At 47.4% G+C, this 22,661-nt stretch overlaps 2 long non-coding RNA genes across 2 annotated transcripts; one reads left to right on the top strand and one right to left on the bottom strand.

Annotated features, from left to right (window-relative positions):
• Positions 1-1,363: 1,363 nt before the first annotated feature.
• On the bottom strand, positions 1,364-4,611 carry LOC110339354. The gene is made up of 3 exons (XR_002381474.2): positions 4,328-4,611; positions 3,723-3,899; positions 1,364-2,173 (listed from the first exon to the last, which is right to left on the bottom strand). It is a non-coding gene; the product is annotated as an uncharacterized LOC110339354 (long non-coding RNA).
• Positions 4,612-4,736: 125 nt separating this feature from the next.
• LOC121133053 lies at positions 4,737-21,622 on the top strand. Its single transcript, XR_005869796.1, has 3 exons — positions 4,737-4,981; positions 19,106-19,161; positions 21,336-21,622. It is a non-coding gene; the product is annotated as an uncharacterized LOC121133053 (long non-coding RNA).
• The last annotated feature ends 1,039 nt before the right edge of the window (positions 21,623-22,661 follow it).

Raw genomic sequence — 22,661 nt, 5'->3', positions numbered from 1 at the left:
CTAGGACACATTAGGAGGTCCCGACTGAGCTCTGCACTCCATTTGGTAGAGCACAGGTTTGGTAATAGACACATTATGATCCAACCCTTCCCCCTTTTCAGGCAAAGATCCCACTCATCATGCCTTGCTGGAATCCCTCCCATTGCAATCTATCACCCAGGCTGCACAGCCTGTCCTCCGGGGCCCCGTGCCGATCCTCCCGTCTTTCTGCCTCCCTCCATCTTCCCAGCCCTTCCTTCCCTCCAGCCAGCCTGCTCTGACACTCTTTCTTATTCCACAGAAGCCCCTCCTGGCATCAATACCATGGATGAACTGTGAGCTGTACAATAATCTCTCAGCAGGTACAATCTGTAGATGTCAACTGAGATGTCCTTTCCCCTGATAAGCCCATCGAAAGCCATCCTCTCTCTCTGACTCTCTTGTTTTTCTTCTCATGAATGGGTTAGGTCCTGAACAGGTCTCAGGGCTGTCTATCTCAGCCCTGTCTATCTCAGCCCTGTCGATTTCTTGGGTGTCTATTTTCATAGCTTCCATGGAATGTCAGAGTCTCGAAGGACTGGGGACCTGGGAGCTTATTTATTTATTGTCATGCTCTGGTGCCAGGCACAGAGCTGGCCCACAGGGGTTCCATGTGGCCTGGAATTAGCATGCAGGGAAAGTGTGTTTGAGTTACCAGCAGTTCAAACAATGGCTGACTGACTGATGGAACCGTTGGCTAGAGCAAGGCCTCACACCAACGAGCTGACGTCAACTCTCAGACTTGTTCCTAGAGAGAGCTCCTTCATCCTGATTACTTAACTTTGCTCATCTTAAAAATTTTAAAATGTAGGCCCAGTGGTGGTAGCACATGCTCTTAAGCCAGCACTTGGAAGGCAGAGGCAGGCAGATCTCTGAGTTCAAGGCCAGCCTGGTCTACAGAGTCAGTTCCAGGACAGCCAGGGCTGCACAGAGAAACCCTGGCTCAAAAGACCAAAAGAAATAAAAGAAAAGAAAAAGAAAATTGGCCATTTTTATGCATACAATTGTGTTGAACTCTCCAGAGTTCATTGTATTCCGTGGAACCAAAACTCTACCGTGAAGCAAGGCCTCCCTGATCCTACAACTCCCAGGGCCGGACATCTACCATTCTGTCTCATCTCTCTATGAATCTGAGCACTGTGGCTCCCACAGCTCCCATACATGCTAAGCAAGCTCTACCATGTGAGCTATGTCCCCAGCCTTTTTTTTTGAAATTACATTTCTCCTTTCTCTTTCATCCCTCCAAGCCCTCCCTTGTACTCCTCTTTGCTCTCTTCCAAATTCATTGCCTCTTTTTTCTTTAGCTGTTGATATATATGTTGACAAGTATATATATATGTAGATATGTAGATATTATGTATGTATATTTATAAATAACTATAAATACAGCCTGCTCAGTCCGCGTGTTACTTGTCTGTACAAGTTTTCAGAGCTGACCATTTGGTATGGATAGCCAATCAGTGTGCTCCTCCGTGGGGAAGGCTATTTCTCCAGCTCTCAGCGTTTCTTCATTGCCTGTAAGTCTCTGTTTAGGGCTGAGACCTCATGAACTTTCCCCTGTCCATGTTAACATGCGCGTTGGTTGTCTTCCTTTTTAGCCCATGCCTGGTAACCATGCTCCTGAGTCGTCCTGGGTGTAGCTCCTGACATTTTTAGGACACAGACTCTCACAGGAAACGTGTCGCTCCTCTGGCTCTTACAGTCTTTCTGACCCCTCTCCCACAATGATCCCTGAGCTGTAGGTGCAGGAGCTGTGTTGCAGATGTGCCAGTTGGGACTGGGCTCCATAATGCTGCGTTTTGATCCCTTGTGGTTCTCTGTAATGGTCTGTGTACATTGCAAAGAGAAGTTTCTTGATGATGGGTGAGGACCACACTCACCTGTGGTGTAGGTAGAGATCTCACGTACCCGCAGCACTGACCACGCCTGTTTAGGTATGTGGAGAGAGGCAGGGATAATGGCAAGGAAAGAGGGTGTCACGCTCTCTTGGGGCTGTGATCGTGGTCGGAGGTTAGAGAGTGCTGACCCTGGTTCTTGGCTTCTCATGTAAGTGACTTCTCTCTCTCAAATAAACTATCCCACGAACCCCTCCTTCCCGGTATCCTTGGTGTGGCTCATTTTCCATCTTCATCTGATGTCAGAAATGTGTCTTCACCTGTGGGTATAAGGGTAAGGATGTAGAATGTAGTTAGGGATTATGCTGGCTTCTTTTTATTTTGAGATAGGGTCTCACTAAGTTGCCCAGGCTAGTCTTGGATACATTCACGTGAATTTATCAATTGTCCTGCCTCTGCCTCCCGAGCAAGGATTACAGGTCTATCCTCTAGGCTGACCAAGCTTGTCTGTTTGTGATTGGCTTATCTTAGCTACCATGATGTCCTTAAGGCTCAGCTACTCTGTAGCATGTGTCAGTGCCCTTCCTTCTAAGACAGAACAGTATTCCATTAGATGCTGTATTAGCTACTTGTAGTTGTGGGCAGCTATGTGACAAGAAGAAACTGAAGGGAGAAAGGGTTTGTTATGTCTTACAGTTTGAGGGGGCGTGACAGTGATAGGAGTGTAGACCTAGGTTATCGCACTTCATATTTTGCCAGAAGAGGAAGGGAGAAGGCAGGAAGTGGGTAACGCTACAAAACTACAAAGCCCTCCCCCAGTGACCCATTTCCTCCAATGAGATTCTGCCTCCTAAAGATTCCACAGTCTTTCAAAACAGCAACACCATCTAGGGACCAATGTTCAAATACATGAGCCTGTGGGAGACATTCACATTCAAACCACACAGGATGCACGTACACATTTTGCTTTGTTTTCCTTTTTGGTGCTGGGACCTCTTGCACACACTCTGCATTGAGCCACAGTCTCTGCCTCACTATGCCTTGCTTGGTCACTTACCTATTGTGGATGCACAGGTCGCTTTCCAACTTTTGTCTGTCCCAACTGGGCAGCTGTGAACATGGGTGTACACATATTTCTTCAAATAACTGGCTTCAGTCTTTTTGAATATTACCCAGAACTCTATTTATAGTTACTTGTTTATTGATTTATTATTTGGGGAGGGGTTTCGAGACAGGGTTCTCTGTGGCTTTGGAGGCTGCCCTGGAACTAGTTCTTGTAGACCAGGCTGGTCTTAAACTCACAGGGATCTGCCTCTGCCTCCCGAGTGCTGGGATTAAAGGTGTGCGCCACCAATGCTGGGCTATTATTTTATTTTTTAAAATAAAATTGACAAAATTGTTTTTTGAGAGTCAAGCATGCTGCGTAGGTCAGGCTGGACCCATGCTCTATCTCTTCTTTCTTTCTTTCTTTCCTTCTTTCCTTCTTTCTACCTACCTACCTATTGATTTATTTTTGTGTGTGTGCACATGTGTGTGACTGTGTTCTTTGGTGTGGAGCTAGGATGTCTTTTCTCTTTTACTCCCCAGCTTACATTGTGAGACAGGGTCTGTTACTGAATCTGGAGCTCTTTGTTTTAGCTGTCAGCAAACCCTCAGGATTCACCTGACTCCACCTTCCAGTGCTGGGGTTGCAGATGTGTGCCACCACACCCAGCTTCTATTTTTATTTATTTTAAAGTTCTCTCTATTTACTGATCGTAATGCATATTCTACTTGGAACTATGAGAAGCCATGCTTATTTTCCGATGTTCAGTTTTCCAAGGAATTACCATGCTGTTTCTCACAGCAACTTCCATGTTGTAATCCTACCCGCAATGCACCAGGATCTCCAGATGCACCAGGACCTTCTTGCCAACACTTGGGTATTTTTGCCTGCAGCCATCCTTTTGGGAGTGACAGGATTTCTTTTTGTGGTTGGATTTGTATTTCTCCAAGGATCAGTGATGAGAGGGCCATGAACAGAGGAGGACAATGTCATGGGGTGCGCTGTGGAGAGACACAAACTGTGAGGACCCTGCGTTCTCTGCCTCAGTCCCTCTTCCCTGAGAGAGGCCACTTGGGGGGGAGAAAGACCCTCTGGCAGGGCTGTAAATAGCTCTGGAATCTGCCCCAACAGGCCGGTCTGTGCACAGACCAGCGCAGGCAGCTGCCTCTGTTCCTTCTCACAGATTTACAGCTGCCCGAAGGACAGCTCTGATGGCCAGAGTGCACCCTGAAAGGTCCTTTGAAGCCAGCGAGCACTTTTAAGTGCAATCAGCTCCAGATAACAGATAGCCCCAGCTCCCTGCTCCAGGCCCAGGAATGCCTCCTGTCTCCAAGCCCAAGCTTGGAATCAGCCCCCGACTGTCCTGGGAGTGGCTCCTGGGCCTGTAGAGTCTCTGTTTGCTTTGTGGTGACTATCGGTTCGTTTGTACCTTTCTTCTGTGCAAACAAGAGGTTGAGGAGGATTCTAGAAGAAATGCTGTCATCGTAGTTACAGAACAACCTGAGGGCTGGCAAGGGAGGGAAAGGAATGAGACAAAGGGCAGAAAAGTCAGAAGCAGGAGGGGAAGGAAGCGTATGACCAGGCGAGGATGTAAAGAATGAGCTCAGGTTTCCCCAAAGCTTGGGGTGATATGAAGCTGGCAAGGCAGGAAGTCCAGGAGCTCTCAGGACACCACGGTGGGTGAGGGACAGGAGGAGCCAGGACAGTGCTGCGTGCTCGGCCAGCACCCTCACGGGCACGCTTCCGGTACCAGTGGGCTCCCGTCTTGCTCACGGGCATGCTTCCGGTACCAGCGGGCTCCCGTCTTCCTCACGGGCATGCTTCCGGTACCACCGGGCTCCTGCCTTACTGTTGCCACAAGTCTGCCCACGTTAGGTGTCTCGTGCGACTGTGCTCAGACATCTTCACCTCTGTGACAGCTGTCTTCACCTGGCCCTGTGTGCTCGAGGCTTGTCCATACGGAGCATGGGTCAGATTCCCCGGCTCTCCCTGAGGCTGAGTGATAGCCCACTGTGTGGAACCGCAGGTGTTTCTCCCACGGAAGGAGTGTTCAGCTGAGGGCTTGTCTAATTCCACTAACAGGGTGAGGATGTCTTAGTGTCTGAGAGGCCCTGGAATAGGGTCCTTGCTGTTCCTTGTCTCCCTGACTTCCCGTACCCTGTTGTACTCTTTATACTGGCCACATTTACTGCTTCTGAAGAAAGGACTTACCTGTGATCCTTCTTTGATAAGCTTCTCAAAAATGAAAAACAAACAAACAAAAACTGTTAAGAACAACAGATCTCGTAGTTAAAAAACAACAAAAACCCCCAACTTTTTAAGGGTGGGGAAGTTCTGGTTACCTCATTTGGTTCTGCCACTGACTGTAATTTCTGACTCCATTTTGGGGGTGAGGAAGCTGGGGATAGGAGGCAGACAGGAGGAGACGATGGAGTGGGGGGGGGATGGGAAGATGGGGAGACTGTGCTGCGTTGCCCCGTAAGAGGATACAGCCAGGGGAAGCAGTTCTGCTCAGAGGCAGCATGGCTTGTCCCTTCATTCCATTTGAGCCTGGAAGGTACTGTTTGTCTCCTTATTCTCTGTGCTGGGCCGGAACTCAACCCAAGAAAAGGCAGCTCAGGCCAGGGGCAGCTGTTCCCAGTCCTGAGATTTACCAGCTCCCTGAAGTGGGCTCAACTTGCAGGGACCAGTCAGTCATGGACGGGCCTAGGGTAAGCCGGTCTAGCCTCAGGCACACAGTGTGATATCCAAGCTGCCTATTGTTCCGCAGTGTCTCTCGGTGAAGCTTTCTGGAAGGGGTCTCTGGCTCTGCACAGCTGCCCTGATTCTTCCCATTTGGCCCTCCTACCTCAGCAAGACTTCAGCAACAAGCTTGAGGATGGGGCAGGTGTACCAGGAGAGGGGAGTGAATGAGGGTAAGACTTTGTAAGTGGGGTCTGCCTCCCTGGAGTTTGAAGACTTAGCCCTTTGTCTGCCCACCACCACCACCATGAGGGGTAACAATGTCAGTTTGGACGCTGTGTCTCCTGTAAAGCAACGGTAATAGGTGTGCTACAGGACAGGACCAATGGGTCAGATGAACAGAAAAGCAGCCAGAAGGAAAAAAAAAAAAACAGAAGAAACTTCTTGATGGGGGATGGTATCTTCCCTTCAAAGGAATGGTGGTAGAAACTGGCTGGTGTCTGGGAGGAGATGATTGACACCTTAATAGGTGCTCTTGGCAAAGAGAGAGAGAGTCAAAGATAGAAGCTAGTGGCCCCCAGAGGAGGGTGAGGGCTGTGAGCAGGCCACTTGCATGTATCGCGGGTTGTATGTGTTGTGATGCATTTTTATGTGTAGTGTATGTGGTGTGTGAAATGTTGCATACTTGTTGTGTGTTGTGTGCGGTATATGTTATAGTCTGTTGTGCTGTCTGTTGCAATGAGAGTACTGCATATGTGCCGTGTTATATTGTGTGGGTGTGATGTTGGTATGTGGGTGTGGTGTGTATTGTGTACTGAAGCATTTATATTGTGTGTATTGTACATGATATTGAGTATGTGTGTGGTGAGTATGTCTTATACAGTGTGTGTGATGTTGGATATGCATGTCTGCTGTCTATTGAGTGTGTTGTATATGATATGGGGTTTGCATCGTGTTTTTATTGTATGTGTTGTACATGATGCTGAGTATGTATGTATTGTCTATTATTTGTGTTATGTGTGATGTTGGGTATACGGATGTGTGTTATATGTGTTGTGGTATACATGTTGTGTGAGTTATGGAGGCTCCTCAGCTGTTCTTTCCCTTTTGGGGTGGCCTCTGACTGGAGTTGCCCTTCAAGTAGCTGTTCCTGAGTGCAATGGTCAGGTCAGGTGGCCTGTGCCCGCCATCTGGTGGCCCAGAGTGGTACAGTGAATGGGCCAGTTTTCCCTGTCTTAGCTGTGTGTGTGTGTGTGTGTGTGTGTGTGTGTGTCTGCTCCTGTACCAAGGGGCTGAATTTCTCTTTGAGTTTCCTCGACTCTGAATTAAGTGGGGACAGTTGACTCTAAAGCGCACATTTTTAGATGGCTTAAGGTTGACACAGATGAGGAGGGGACCTGGAAGCCGATGGGCCCCTTGCACATGGCAGAATCAGTGTGACACCAGTGTGACACCCATTGACAATCTGATGGCCCTTACATAATGTTCTCTCCAGAATCCCAGGACAATTTCTGTCTGTCAGAACTTGGGAGCCATGGCAGAGTGACAGTTGGGGGTGGGTGGGGGTCAGTATGACAGCTTACTTCTTTTTCTAGTAAGGATTTAATAAAGACACACAGGAGTTATTTGAAATTAATAAGATTCACATTGTGTGTTTTTACAAATCACCAATCTGTGACTATACAGGTGTCCTGTGGAGAGCTGGCCCCAGCCCAGAAGATGCTATTACATGGCTGCCACCCTCATTCACATGTGCACTGGGCTAGGCCACTCACACTGAACATCTTCTGAGTGCTCAGACTAAGGCCACTGCTGTGCTCTATGCTGGGGAAAAAGTGGATTAGAAAAAACAAAACAAAACAAAAAAAGAAAACAAAAAACCCTCAAGCTTCCACTCCCCACCCCCAGGGGCTAAGATTGCTTCAGGACAAATGTTCCCCAAAAGCTGTCACCGCCAGTGTCCTGCCCCTCAGTTGGGGAGCGGGCATGCTGCCAGCTCAAGACCCCAGCAGGTCTGAGATGTTGATAAAACAGGTCTGGGCTGGAGTCGGGAATGGGCTTTCTGTTTCTTTAATAAAAAAAAAATGTGTGAATGCGTTCATGGACATGGCATGACTCACGTCACAGGTCAACTACTTTCGGGAATCAGGTCTTTTCCACCATGTGGGTCCTGAACTTGGGTCTTCAGGCTTGGCAGCAGGTGCCTTTAGCCACTGAGCCAACCCACCAGCCCGGAATGAGATTTCTATAAAGCTAACGGGAGACAGCTTTTCTCAGTCATGGCTGGGACAAGAGAGTGGAGGCAGTGCAGCAGAAGGAGGGGTGATGGGTGGTAATCTCACAGTTTAGAGCCCAGAGCAGCACTCAGAAGCTGGGCAACTCTGATGGTTGGCCTAAGTTGGGAGGCTGGGCTGTGCCTGCACTGACTGTTGTCAGTGTTATGGGCGGAAGCTTTCTGGCACTAAGTGGGCTGTACGTGGTGTTAAATAGTAAGAAGCCTCTTCTTTAAAAGGCTTGTTTTTGGCTTATGTTCATGAGTGTGTGCCTGTGTGCCTGCGCGTATGTGTGTACTTTACATGATTTCATGCCCACAGAGTCCAGAAGAGGGTATTGGATCCCCCAGAATTGCAGTTATAGAAGACTCTGTGTGATCATCTGGGTGTTGGGGACTGAGCCTCCACAAGATCAGTCAGCGCTCTTAAGTGCTGAGTCATCTCTCTAGTCCCCAAATAGCAAGAATTCTTAAAGACTTTATTATGATGTGGTTCCTCCCTCCCCACTCCAGAAGTCCTACTATGAGTACCTGGCTTGCCTGAAGCACAGTAGCTATGTATTCTCCAGGGGTTGATGCACGGATTATTTCGACCATTTAACCAAGAAGACCGACAGATGGCAACATTTCCAGAAAGACTCACTCCAGTAAACAGAAAAGCCATCTATGGCCACATTAGTATACACAAGTTCTGGAGTCATCCGCTCAAGATGACAGATAATACTGATTCACAACCATTAATTCAAAATGTAATTAAAAGAGAAAGATAAAAACAGAGAACAGATAGGGAAGATGTTAATTTGATAGCCGATTCATGTTAGGCCTTGGTGTAAGAATAACTCAGCAGGTTTTGTGTGAGAAGTTACTCCTCAGGTATTTGGGCGTTTGATTTTCCGGGTGAGTGGTGTTGGCTCCAGCATGGACTTCTTCCCATCAGAATTGGGTGCAAAGAGGACAAACTGGGCTTCCTGTAGTGTCACACACCTGTCATCCAGCAGTTGGCAGACTTGAGACCAACCTGGGCTATACAGAGAGACTTTGTCTCAAAAGCAAAAGGCTCTCCCTCCCTCAGCAACAAACAACAACAAAACAAAACAAAACAAAACCCCACAGTGGTTTGACTTCAAATTCAAACGCTCCCCCTTTGTATTTAGCCTGCACAATGGCCCAAAAGGATGAGATTTGCATGTTCATTTATTTATAGGGTATCACCATGTAGCCAGGCTGGCCTTGAAGCTGGCCTTACCCCTCAGTCACTGAGTGCTGGGATTGTAGATCTATGGTACCATGCCCAGCTTTCAGATTTTAAACACTTTTGTTTTGTTTTGTTTTGTTTTGTTTTTTTGAAGACAGGGTCTGTCTATGTAGCCCAGGATGACCTGGAACTTGTTCTTTAGACCAGGCTTGCCTCAAGTTCCTGGAGTTCTGCGTGTCTTTGCCTCTGCCTCCTGAGTGATGGGATTAAAGGTTAAAGGTGTGTGCTACCAAGCTTGGCTTCATCTTTTTGTTGTTGTTGTTTTGTTTGTTTGTTTGTTTTTTTGAGACAGGGTTTCTTTGTGTAGGTCTGACTATCCTGAAACTCACTCTGCAGCCCAGGCTGGCCTCAAACTCACAGAGATCCTCCTGTCTCTGTGTTCTGAGTGCTGGGATTAAAGGCGTGTGCTGCTACCACCCGGCTGTAAATGGTTCTTTTAAAAAATTATTTTTATGTGTGTATGTGTGTTTTGCCTACATGTATGTCTGTGCAGCATATACATGCAGTACCCATGAAGGCTGGAAGAGGGTATCATATGCCCTGGGACTAGAGTTACAGATTGCTGTGCATGGCTGTGTGGTTGCTGGGAATTGAGTTCAGGTCCTCTCTAAACTTCTGAGCCATCTCTCCAGACCCTACAACCGGTTCTAGAAGATGTGGAAAACCTTATTCTCTTTATATCTATGTAGGAGGCGTGGATGCAGTGTATCTGTGCTATTACAATTTCCTGAGGGAGGAGAAAGCAGGAAAATAAACTGTCCACACAGGCCCCTTAGGAGTTACGGATAGCACAGAGCCGAAACATGTCGGCAGGCACAGAGCCTTTCATGCAATGCGACTGGTTGGGACGGAATGGGCTGCAGGTCCTGAGGCTCCTTATTTGTGAGCCTTAGAGTCCCCCACCTGCTCCCCTCAGGCCCTGACTCCCCTGTAGGTGCAGTGAGGTTTAGTGACATGAGGCAGTCATTAACCCACAGATGTGTCAGGGGTGTAGCTGAGTGGAAAAGCCACGGACTCGGGAGTCTCAAGCCCATTTCCACCATGGCCTCAAGAACAAAATGAACACAGGGTAAAAGTCAACCTTCAGGCCTGAGGGTCTGCCGACCGTCCTTGTGAGTCCCGGCAGCAGCAGATCTTGGAGGCTGCGAGTTCTGCATGAAGACAGGAGGGTCTCCTAGTACTGGGCCTACCGGAAGGGGCTTACTCAAGAAAGCAGCTAGTCTGATGTTGTGTGGGCGGCACCAAGTGGGAGTTGGCAGCTGTGGGCCACCTGCTGGGTACAAACCTGTTTCCAGGGCCACCAGGGTCCCTACCAGGGGAATCACATGTGTCAGGCCCACCCTGCAGGCACCCTGATAGGAGAGGCCAGGACAGACAGGAGGTGGGTGGGACAGGCCAACACAGGAAATGCCTGCTGGGCCTAAAAATAGTATGGGAGGGAGCAGGAAACAGAAACTTTGGGCCAACATGGAAATGCTTTCTGAGCGATCAGGAAACAGGACTGGGGCTGTAGGGGTAGCCGCCACCCACCCTGTTGCACACCCCGAGTCTCTCAGTCTGGCTGTCCTAACCAGCACAGTTGTGCCCTGCTGCTCTGTAAGCTGCACGTAGGTGTCTTTCTGTACTTGGATGACAGCCTGGTTTTCCCAGAACTGAGGGGGTTACTGGGAAAGTGGGGGCCCAGTAAGACGGTTCAGTGGGTAGAGACACTTGGTGCCAAGCTTCATGATCTGACCTCAATTCCAGGGACTCATGTGGTAGAGAGAACTGGCTCTTTCCAGTTGTCTTCTGACCTCCAGGACAACACCCTCCTTCACATGAACATATTTTAAAAAATTAAAACTGGGGAAATACATTCTGCAAACAAGGCTCTTCTGGAAGTCACAAGGGTCTTCAAACTTTACACACTGAGTTCCTCTTGTCTGGGCAGTGAACACTTAGGGGTGGGTGGGTTGAAACTCCCCAAAATAGGCTGAGCCCTAGAACAATCAGTGTAGATGCTGGGGTGGGATCAAACAACTGTTTCTAATTTTAATTTTATCATTATTATTATCTCATTTGCATTCATTTGATATATTATGCCTGGTGTCTATAGAGATCAGAAGAAGGCATTGGAGCCCCTGGAGTTACAAATGGTTGTGAGGCACTGTGTGGGTTTTGAACCCAGGTCCTCTGGAAGAGCTGTCAGTGCTCTTAACTGCTGAGCTATGTCTTCAGCCCCGCTTTGTTGCCTTTTCAAAGATTTACATTTTAAGAATTTGTGTGTATCCGTGTGTGTGTGTGTGTGTGTGTGTGTGTGTGTGTGTGTGTGTGTGTGACTTCAGAGGCTAGAAGAGGACATCATAGTCTCTGGAGCTGGGATTATAGGCAACTGTGAGTTGCCCTACATGGGTGCTGGGAACTCCAGTTCCCTGAAAGAGCAACAGGACTCTTAACCTGGGCCATCTTTCTAGTCCCCAGATGGTTTTATTTTCTAAGTCTTGCAGGAGTGTGAGTCTTTATTTTTTTAAGATTTGTTTATGTGTTTTATGTATATGAGCGTTCTGTCTTCAAGCACATCAGAAGAAAGAATCTGACAAATACAGATGTTTGTGAGCCACGTGTGTTTGCTGGGATTGAACTCAGGTCCTCTGGAAGAGCAGTCAAATGTTCTTAACTTCTGAGCCACTCTCTCATGGAGTGTGACTCTTTTATGCTGCTGTCTGTCAGCTGTGACATTAGCCTGGATGAAACCATATGGGGTGTGGCCTGCACCACCAGAGAATCTCAGTTAATGGTCCATACTGGAGGCTGGAGCTTTGTACTAAGATGTGCGATGGTGGCTTTGGTCAGACTTGGAGAAACACTGTTTCAGCCTTTTGTTCCTGTATGTATCTAGTATCTACTAGCTCCAACCATACTGGGACCAAGTGCATTTGTTAACATTACTGCTGACCCAAGCACACTTCTCCCCGGAACTCCTCAGGGCTGTTGTTACAAGGAATGCTGGTTGTTAGTGTGCTTTGCCCTTTGGTTGGGGTCAAGCCATCCATACATCTCTGATTTCTGAGGCCCAGGTTGGGATGAGCTCTCCCAGCCCAGGGGCTCAGGGAAGACACATGGGTGACCCGTTCCACCAGGTGCTAGGTTAGTAGGTGGCAAATTCATGTGACCTCCCAGAGAGCAGCCTCCAGGCTGCTTGAGGAAGCAGACACATCTGGTCCTTTTGCCCCTAAGTCTAGGTGGTTCTGGGTGTTCAAAGCCAGTTTCTTTGTGGGTAAGCTTTAGGACTCTGTAGTTCCAGCCACTGAGGTTACCCTCCACTTTTTCAGGGGGTGGGGGAGCGGGCTTCCAGGTGGCTCAAGCTTGAATTTGCTATGTCGCCCATGAAAGTGGCTTTGATCCTCCTGCTTCAGCCTCCCGACTGCTTAGTTTATACAACACTGAGGACTGAATGTGCCTTGAGCATGCTAGTCAAGAGCCCTACCCATTGAAGCACAGTCCCAGTTTTGTCCTGTCCTTTCCTGGATCTCCTGAGTTACTGTTTAGGCATTCTGGGTCTGAAGTATCCTCAGAGCATGATGTGGTGGGCACAGTAGACACTTAACCTCCTGAGTTCTGGAAGTAAGCTAATGAAGGGCCCAGACCCTCACCCAGCCCCCTGCTTTGGCAGCCATGACAGGCTGCAGAAAAGACCCAGCAAGACGTAGGCCCCTGACTCAGCAACGTGTGCTGAGCCCCTGACCTTGCCCTAATCACTAGGAAGCTAGATACCCTCCATGTGTCAAGGAACCAATCAGAAGTTAGCTGGCGGGCTCTGGATGTGCTTTACTGATAAAAGTGGAATGCAGAGCGTAGCAACCACCCTGGGAGGGCCTCTAGGCCATAGCACCCTTCCTGCATCTGAAGTTGACCAATCAACACAGGACAGGTTGTCCAAGCCCGGAGGTGCACCAATCCTGAGACTGTTGCTATGCAACTAGCGGACCCTCAGACACTCCCCTGCTCTACCCCAATATATTCCCTGCTCACTGCTGCTGGAGTTCCTGCCTGCTTCACCTGCTGTGTCAGATGGATGGGGAACCCAAGTTAACTCGTAAAATTAAAGACTCTTTGCTTTCGGGTCTCTTGGTGATTTGGGGGTTCAGAGTTTGGGCACAACACTGAGCCTTATTCCTGAAGGGGTACAGTGACCCATTGCCTGTGGACAGTCTAGCTTCAGGCACTACCTAGAGTTGGGGTGCAGAGTCTGGGCAACCCTCCAGGAGCAGGAGATAGATGAACTGCAGGCAGGGCACAGTCAGCTGGTGTTCTGTGCAGGAACTGAGAGCTAAGCAAAGGCCACAGGAGCTCAGATGTGAGGCACCGAGCACCACACCCAGGCACGAACTGGTGCTCATGGCTGTTTCTTCCACAGGGAATGAAGTAAAGTCTTCAGACAGGGGTGAGTGGAGAGACTGCGTATAGAGCCATGGAGGTCTAGACTGACCCCACAGATGTCCCTGTCCTTTATCACCTGTCCACCAGGGGCAGGAGCACTTCCTATTTGAATCTGTAGAGGTGACAGACAGTACTGAGAGACGGGAGTGACAAGAGGAAGAAGGACAGGTCCTAGAGTCCACAAAGCTACCCCGGTAATGATAGCAGAGCAGACAAAGGACTTCATGATTTTGTAAGTCTGGAATCTCTTTTTTTTTTTTTTGGTGGGCAGTGGTAAGGGGGTCCCATTCAGTCCAGATGAGAAAGTTCCGACTGACCCTTCACTGGGGTCCAGTCCTGCCCTCTTCGTCTTTCCTGACTCTGCTTGGTGGGACCTGCAGCCCTCTCTAATTCTTTTCTTTTAAAGAGATATTTATTTATTTTCTGTCAGGTATGTGGGTATTTCGCCTGGGTGTATGTATGTGCCTTGTGTTCAAGGATCAAAAGAGGACATCAGATCTCCTGGAACTGGAGTCCGGGATGTTCGTGAGCTCCTATGTGGGTGTTAGTAGCTGAACCCTGGTCTTCTGCAAGAGCAATGAGCGCTCATAACCACTGAGCCATCCCTTCAGCCCCCAGCTCAGCCGCTCTAAGGAAGGCTATGCTGCTTGCTTCCTCCCTGAAGCCAGAAACACAATAGCAACCCTGTTTATGAATTTTAGTTTTGTTTTCAGGACAACCAAAGGCACACAAAAGGCATTAAAGGGGTCTAAGAAACAAGAGCATGGATTTGGGGTGTGTGTGTGTGAGTCCCTGTGCACTGCTGCACTCTGTTCTGCGGAGGGAACTGTTGGCTGCTCATTAAGTGTTCCGGATGCATGGGGGGCTCAGTGCAATTGTTCAGGTAAGATGTTCTGCAGTGGCATGACTGTTTGTGGATTATAGGGTTACTTTACAGTTCAAGAGTGCCTGGAAGAACCTATACACTCATTTGCCTGTTTTTATGTGACTTAAGAGCAGTTTTGTCATTTGGAAACCCTTGTGGAGGTTTGGAGTTAGTTCTCTAGTTTTTGCATCTGGTCTCACTTTCTGTTGTATAAACAATTCAATAGAAGCAGAGAGCTTGCCTGGCTGAGGAGAGAGCCCCCTTAGGAGCCATGTGACCCGAGCGAAGTGCTCTTCTGATCCCCAATCTCTCCTTTGTGCAATGAAGAGAACATATCGCCCACCTTCCAGGACAAGCTCATCAGTGTGTCAGTCCTCTTTGAAGTACAAAGTGGCTATGCAATCAGGGTATTATCCCTCCTGCCATCATTCAGTGTGACATTGTTTCCATGGGAAAGCCTGAGTTGCTTTATGACAATTGGATTTGCAATGTAGTTTCCAGGAAAGCATTTGTCTCAAAGCAGTCATTGGCCAAGAGCAACATAACCTGACCCAGGAGTAAAACTCATCTGTACTGGCACACAGAGCTACCTAAGAGGGCTTGAGAGAGAAAAAGACTTGTACAGGTTGGGAGGCTTGTACTTTTCTACCGAACCTTCTACAATGGAATCCTTGGGTAAAGTTATCCAGGGTGATAGGGAAAAGGTAGGAGTATGTGATGCATCCATCATCTGTCTGTCTAGATATTATTTATTTATCACTTATCTATCTATCTGTCTGTCTGTCTATCTATCATCTGTTATCTATCTATCTATCTATCTATCTATCTATCTATCTATCTATCTATCATCTGTCATCTATCTATCCATCCAATCTATCACTCATCTATCTCTCTATCATATTTCTTTCTTTCTTCCTATTCTCTCTCCCTCCTTCCCCCTCTCTCCCCACCTCCCTTTCTCCCACCTCTCTCCCCCTTTCTATCTAAAAGAATTGTCTCTTGCATTTGCAGAAGCTGGTAAAATTTGAATCCTCAGGCTGGATTGGCAGGTTGGTGACCAAGAAGAATAACAATTAGAATCCAGAGGCCAACTGCTGGGAAGAATTCCCTGTGGCCTGGGCAGGTTGGTCTTTAATGTATTCAGGCCTCCAACCGCCTAGATGAGGCTCACCCACATCCCACAGGCTAATTTGCCTTATTCAAAGCGTTCTGATCAACGTATCCATCTTATGTGTGCAGTTCTCTCCCCTAAAACACTTATAATAATATTTAATGAAATATCTTGGCATGGTGGCCCAGCCAACTGTCACATAAAATTCACCATCACAGGTCTAGGGATGTGGTTCAGTGGTAGACCAAGTATCTAGAATGTGTAAAGCTCTGGCTGTGAGCCTCAGCACCAGGAGAAGTCACCATGTATGTGCCCTCTCTTCTAGCCCTTCCTTCCATCCCCTCTCCAGGGCCCCAGCAGTCACCTAGAAGTTGCAACATTTCTTTCTTCTTCATGTATTCATAGGAGAACCTAGGTTTGTGCATTCCTATGGCTGGTCAAGTGACAGCTTCCACTGAGGTATATGGCCTTGGTGAAAATTTACCCAGGAGGTGAGTCACAGAACCACTAATTCTTTTTTTTTTTTTTTTTTTTTTTTTGGTTTTTCGAGACAGGGTTTCTCTGTGGCTTTGGAGGCTGTCCTGGAACTTGCTTGGTAGTCCGGGCTGGTCTCGAACTTACAGAGATCCGCCTGCCTCTGCCTCCTGAGTGCTGGGATTAAAGGCGTGTGCCACCAACGCCCGGCTGAACCACTAATTCTTACCCATCTTATACATCCTCCATGGGAGATTATCTGGTCCAGCAGTATTCCCTGATTTTGTGTGTGTGTGTGTGTGTGTGTGTGTGTGTGTGTGTGTTTGACTCTCACCTCAAGCATTGTAAGTATCCTCTGTACATAGTGTGAGCTTGGGGATGGGATCAGACCAAGTCTGAAGAGAGATAATGGCTGGTGAGCCACTGGCTAGCTTCTAAAGGTAGAAGAGTGTTGGTGACTTCACTTGGGACTACCTGTCTCAGATGCCCAGGGCTAAGGATACATGTTGGAAGTTATCAGGATACTAGAACCTGGCAACTTAAGGGAGGGAGTATTTATAGAGAGAACTGAAGTACATCATGGCTCAGATACCATGAAGTAAGATCTTGTGTTTTCCTTTATTCTTCTCTCTCCCCTCTGTAACCTGGAGGAGCCAGAAAGGTGACAGAGGAGGGACAACAGTACCGAGGGAAGAAGGAGGGAGCTAGTCTGACATTGATGGCTCATCTGTGAGGCTTGGGCTGGGAAGTGGCGGTGAGGTTGTTGACTTGGTGACTATGTCCCCTTCCCTCTTTGGGGTGATACCATAGTGGCTTCTTCACATCAGGATTACTAGGCCTGGCTGGGTGACTTGCCAAATGGGATATTGGCTTGTGTCACATGCACAAAGGTTTGTAATGTGTTCCAACTGGAACTTGCTTCCTGCCCTTCTCCTGTCACCATCTAATACACACCTGAAGCCACACCCAGGGTAGTGAGCAGACAGCTATCTCTGTGTCACTGAGTTCTGAGAGGTTGATTGTGTGGCATTATTATGACAATGAGGGAATAATAAAGGAAAGGGTCAAGTAAAATTTAAGATCATGGTGCCGCACTAAGATAGGCATCAACTGGCCAGAAGATGCGGTTAATTGTTTAGAGCTGTTCTTGACTCTGAAGGGCTGAGGTCCCAGGCAGGCACTCACCATGCTGGCCTTGACCCTTCCATGACTGAGAATGGGTGTTGCTGAGAGTTCTGCTTGTGTGTAGAACCTCAGCACAAGCCCCTCACTCTCGGGAGCTGGTCCCCCACACTTGGGTAGAGGCAGGTGCTGGCTGCAAGGTGAACCGGTGCCCCACGTTGGGCGCCAGACCATAAAGGGAGCCAAAGGATACTTTACAGTTTATTATAAATCAAAATCTGTGCATAGAGATCACAGGAAGGAACAGGAACTCTGAGACGGGTCTCCAGCTGCTGCACCGGCAACTCTTTCCTGAAAGGGCCACACATCTTTCTGTCTGCCTTTTCATTCAGCCATGCCCATTCTCATGAAAACTACACCCTTGGGCCAAACCACTGCTCTCTACTGGCTAGCAGACCAGTGACAGAAATCCCTCACTGGTGAGCAGGCAGATGAACCAGCATGGACTAACAGGGGCAGAAGCTTCTGCTTGTGTTGCTCCCATGGCTTCCTGTCCCACTTGCCTCCTAGCACCTGGGAATCCTTCTCACCTTTTTTGTAATGAGTTCAGCTAGCTGTACTTTGAACTGTTAACATTTTTCCCCAAAATTTTTATGTATTTTTATTCCCGTCTTTCTGGATCATACAGTCTCCAGACCCTTCTTTTTATGAATGCATACTTCTCAGACAGGAGGGAGCAATAGGCAGAGAGAAACAGAAAGGGCCATGGGGACCAGTGGTTGGTTTCTTTGGACAAGCTGCCGACACAGTAGTCTCCACCTTCTACTTAAAAGTATTTTGAAAAAGCACATGTCTTGTAACTTATCTTACAAATGCATTCAAAATGGAAGTAATTGTAGAAGGTAATTTCCAACATATCTGAGATGTTTTCATTTAAAAATGTGTGATGATTCCATGTAATCGGCAGGCCTTAGTGATTTTGTAACAACCCTCATTTGTTAAAAAGCACACACATGACTTCTTTAAAAGTTTGAAGCGTGACATCATTTTTCTCTTTGAACTAATATTCCTATTTCATTTCCCCCTGAGCAACTTCATCTTGATGTAATGCTTTGCCTTTGAAAGTGTTTTATTGATCATCCTTCCATACTTCACAGAGATCCAAACATGCTCCTGAAATTAAATTTTATTCCCCATGATCATAAATCCATAAATGTTGACTGCATTTCTTCTGGACTGAATTATTTTTGGCAATTATTACTAATATGTAGTTGATCAAAACAACTATAAACTTTAATAAATAATTAAAAGGTGGAAATGCATCTTTTCAGTAGGTGAGTTAGGTCAAGACCCCATGGGAAAATATTGCTTACTGCTTGAATGGGACAAGATTCGGTATGTGCCTTGTGCTTACATTTTTGCCTTTACAGATACAAGACTGAGTGGGCTTTGTTCACACAAACAGGGCTGTAATAGGGTTGGAAAGTAAAGAGTTTTGCTCTTATTATTTGATTCCTTACATTTCTTCCAAATCACATCATGATCTATCGCGAACCTTATTTATTATTACTATTGCTATTATTATTATTATTAGTAGTAATAACTTGGTTTAGTTAGCAACTTGATTAGATGCTCCTACAAGGTTGGGTAAAGCAAAGAATTGAAGTCATGTGACTAGCAAAAAGGGAATGGAATTGTTATTTTCTCACCATGGAAACCAGTGGTTCAAAAGCAGAGCAATTGCCTAGTGTATCCAAGGCTCTGGGTTTGGTACACAGCATCATGCAAGGAAAAAGCAATCGATATTTGTTAGGTGGCCTGGGGTTTCCACATCTGGGGAGAATGCAGCACTAGGAGCTCCTGCAGAGGAGACAGGTTTTAACTTTGTGAATGGAAAGGGGAGAATCTTGAGGGCGAGGCCCCTGCTGGAGGTCTCAGGAAGACAGACTTTTCAGAGGGGTACATTGGTAGGTTGAGTATCTGAAATGGAAATTTGTTCCCCTTCAGGGTGCTAGTCCTGCCTTCCTCTACACAGCTTTTGAGCCCCACGCCATTGGACTGAGGTAGGCCTGGGGGTGGGCTCTCGGTTCCACCTTTCATCAGGAGAGGGAATGGGGGAGGGAGCTCCTCGGGCAGCTGAAAATCACAGAATGCCTGTGGCTTGTTTGTGAGCAACAGGACACAGAGTGAACTGATTTACTTGTCTTAGTCCTAATGTCACCTGCTGTGATGGTGACGACACTGATGATGGTGGTGACAGTGTAGACGGTGGCAAGGATGTTGATGGCGCTGATGACAGGCTTGATGGTGCTGATGATGCTGGCACTAATCTTGACTGATAGAGATGGTGATGACAATGACGGCAGCAAGTGCGCATGTGTGTGTGTGCTTGAACGCGCGCGTGTGTGTGTGTGTGTGTGTGTGTGTGTGTGTGTGTGTGTGTGTGTGTTCATGCTCAGTGTGGAAGCTCAGGCCCAATGTTGAGTTTCTTTCCTTGATCACTCTCCTCCATCATTTATTTATGTGTAGGCGGCTTTATTTTTTTATTTGTTACTTTCTTTTTTTTTTTTTTGAGACAGGGTCTCTCTGTATTGTTTTGGAGATTTCCTGGAACTTGCTCTACAGACCAGGCTGGCCTTAAACTCACAGAGATCCTCCTGCCTCTGCCTCCCGAGTGCTGGGATTAAAGGCGTGCGCCACCAACGCCCCGCTGATTTGTTACTTTTTCATTATGACATTCTTGTTGATTATTTCTGAGTTTCACATCACGTGACCTGATCACATTCACTTCCCAGTCTTTTCAGGTCCATGCCCTCCCCTCCCTTGTGACCTCCCCCAAAGGAAAGAAGAAACAAAGAAAAGAGAGAGAGAAAAAAAAGATGGAGTCCAGTTTGTGTTGCCCATGTGCTCACTGGAGCATGGTCAGACTCCCTTAGAGAGAACTGAGTCCTTCCCCACCCCATCCCTGCCGGAACCATAAATTGTGGAGCGCTTCATTTCAGCATTCCCATCAGACTTTAAGGCATCCTGTCTAGACCACTCCTTTTCTTTTTGGGGGATGGGGTGGTTGTCACCAAAGCCCTTCTGTGCGCCTTATTCTTGGCTGTGAGCCTGCAGTCATCAGCACCGCTGCAAAGGAAGCTCCCAGGCGCTTTTGTTTGCTTTGTTTTTCAATCCTATCCCAGCCACCTCAGGTCCCTGACTTTGTTTCCCTTTATTGATGGGCTGTAACTTGGAATTGTAAACCAAATACAACTTTTCTGCCCATAAGCTGCTTTTGGTCAGGATGTTTTATCACAGCGTCAGAAATGATGCTATAACTGATATGAACTCTGACCCCCAGGATTGCACAGCAAGCGGTCTTAACTGCTGAGCCATGCGTCCGGCTGCAGCACGTTTATTTTTCATTTTATTGTTTTCACTGACCCTGAAGCTTATCATGTTGGGCTGATCAGCCAATGAGCTTCAGGGAGCTCTCACTTTCTGTGCTGTGTCTCCCTGAGCCCCCTCTGCTTGCACTGGGATACAGGTGTGCTTTGCCACACCCAGTCTTTATGTGGGTCCTGGGAACCTATCCCTGTGCTTGTACAACAGGCGCTGACTGGCTGAACCAATCCCCCTAACACACTCCCCTGACACACTTCTGACTTTAATTCTCTGTTCTCCTTAGATATTTTACCTGCTTAGTCTGTCAAGCATTTTTTCCAGAACACTCCTTTAGCTGCTCAGTGTATACATACTTCTCCCGTTGTTGTCTCTTCTCCAATGCTGACTCCCATGAGATTTTTGTTTAAGGATTTATTTATTTTTATGTGCATTGATGGATTGTCTGCATGTATGTCTGTGTGAGGGTGCCAGGTCATCTGGAACTGGAGTCCCAGACAGTTGTGAGCTGCCATGTGGGTGCTGGGAATTGAACCTGGGTCCTCTGGAAGAGCAGTTGGTGGTGTGCTTAACCACTGAGCCATCTCTCCAGCCAGAGGTTGATAATGTTAAGACTCCATGCCCTCATCTGTCTCTTCTCAATATAATATCATTGCCAAAGTGACTTCTAACATATGCATCCCTGAAGTTGCCACCATCTTCCCGATGAGGTTTGGCCAGGGCTGGATGCTGTGACATTGCCCTATCCTCTGTTCTGTGGATGCTATCTGAATACTTCTGTGACGCCACCAAGCATAGATTCAGATGCTGTTCTTCTGCAACCCCAATTTCCTCTCTTTTTCTGTGCTTTCAGAATTGACAAATTGTGACCCGATCTATGAGACTTCATGGCTACCTCTGTGGAATTCCATCTTGATGTCTGCAGTCTATGCTCTGGCCTGATAAAGGGATTTGCATTCCGATTCTGCTCCTTAGGCAGGGCAAAGCATGCTAAGGATGGGCAAGGAATGGCATAGTGGAGAGTAGGGGGTACTGTTGTGAACTTACCCCATCCATGAGGCCACTTTTAAGGGTCCCTGTAGCATGTATTCTTTCCCACCAGCTGCCTGGTCCTGCCGCTGTTTCTGCCCCCAAATCACACATGAGACACTATATTAATTATGAAGCTGTTGGCTGTTTGTTAATGTTTCTTAATGGCTAGCTCTGACTTAATTATTAACCCATAATTACTAATATATATTTTTATAAGGTTTTATCTTACCAAGAACGCCAGACTTGTGCTTGCATTCTCTCCTCCTGGGATCACATGGTAACCCTCTACTCTTGACTACATTTCCCAGAATCCTCCTCACTCCTAGTCCCACCTATTCTGCTTCCCTATTGGCCAACAGTGCTTTATTTACCAGCTAATAGGACAACATATACACAGAAGGACTTCCCCCACCAGGTCCCTTTGCTTAATAGTGATCACAGACATTATTTAGGGATAGGTGAAAGCTATAGGCTTGTTTCACTTATTTGTCGCCTACTAAACTATATGTTATGGTATATTCTGATAAAGTTAAATCTCAGTAAATTCAGTTAGGTACACATGAAAGACCCCCAGAGTGGGGAGACCCTCACTCAAGTCTCGGGATAAGCCGATGCCCCAATGATTCAAGAGAGACCGTTCTTGCTGCAAGCACACGAGGTTTATTCGGGGAACCAGTGCACTGGGGCCGAGCTCATGACCCTCACAGGGGCAGAGGATTTCCACCCCTAGTAGCTGCAGTCGGGGGTTATTAAAAGGGAAAAAACGAATTGGGGAGTTAGGCAAACATCATAAAGGATGAGGAAGTTAAATGATAGCTTATGTCTTAACAGGAAGGTTGTCTCAAGCAAGCATTCTTTGGGCATTGTACAGTTAAACATTGATCAGGAATGTGGTGAGCTAGTTCCTGGATCAGGGAGGGTTATCTTTTATGTTTATCTTGAGGTCTCCGGTTTCTCAGGAGAGGGCAGAAGGGCAAGTCACTCTGTGATGCGCTAGTCACTAGGGGTCTAAAAATGTTGAGTTGGGATCTTTCACACAACAGTTTACTGGCAGACACGATGGCAGAAAGAGTAACACAACTCACACTTCTGGCTGGGGCAGACGGCAATCCTGAGAAAGTCCTGGATGGAACCTTCAGCCCTGAGC

The sequence above is a fragment of the Mesocricetus auratus genome, unplaced genomic scaffold (assembly GCF_017639785.1).
Source record: "Mesocricetus auratus isolate SY011 unplaced genomic scaffold, BCM_Maur_2.0 Super-Scaffold_100019, whole genome shotgun sequence".
Taxonomy (NCBI): Eukaryota; Metazoa; Chordata; class Mammalia; order Rodentia; family Cricetidae; genus Mesocricetus; species Mesocricetus auratus.
The sequence above is the reverse complement of the archived record's forward strand: the minus strand, read 5'-3'. Positions and strand labels throughout refer to the sequence as shown.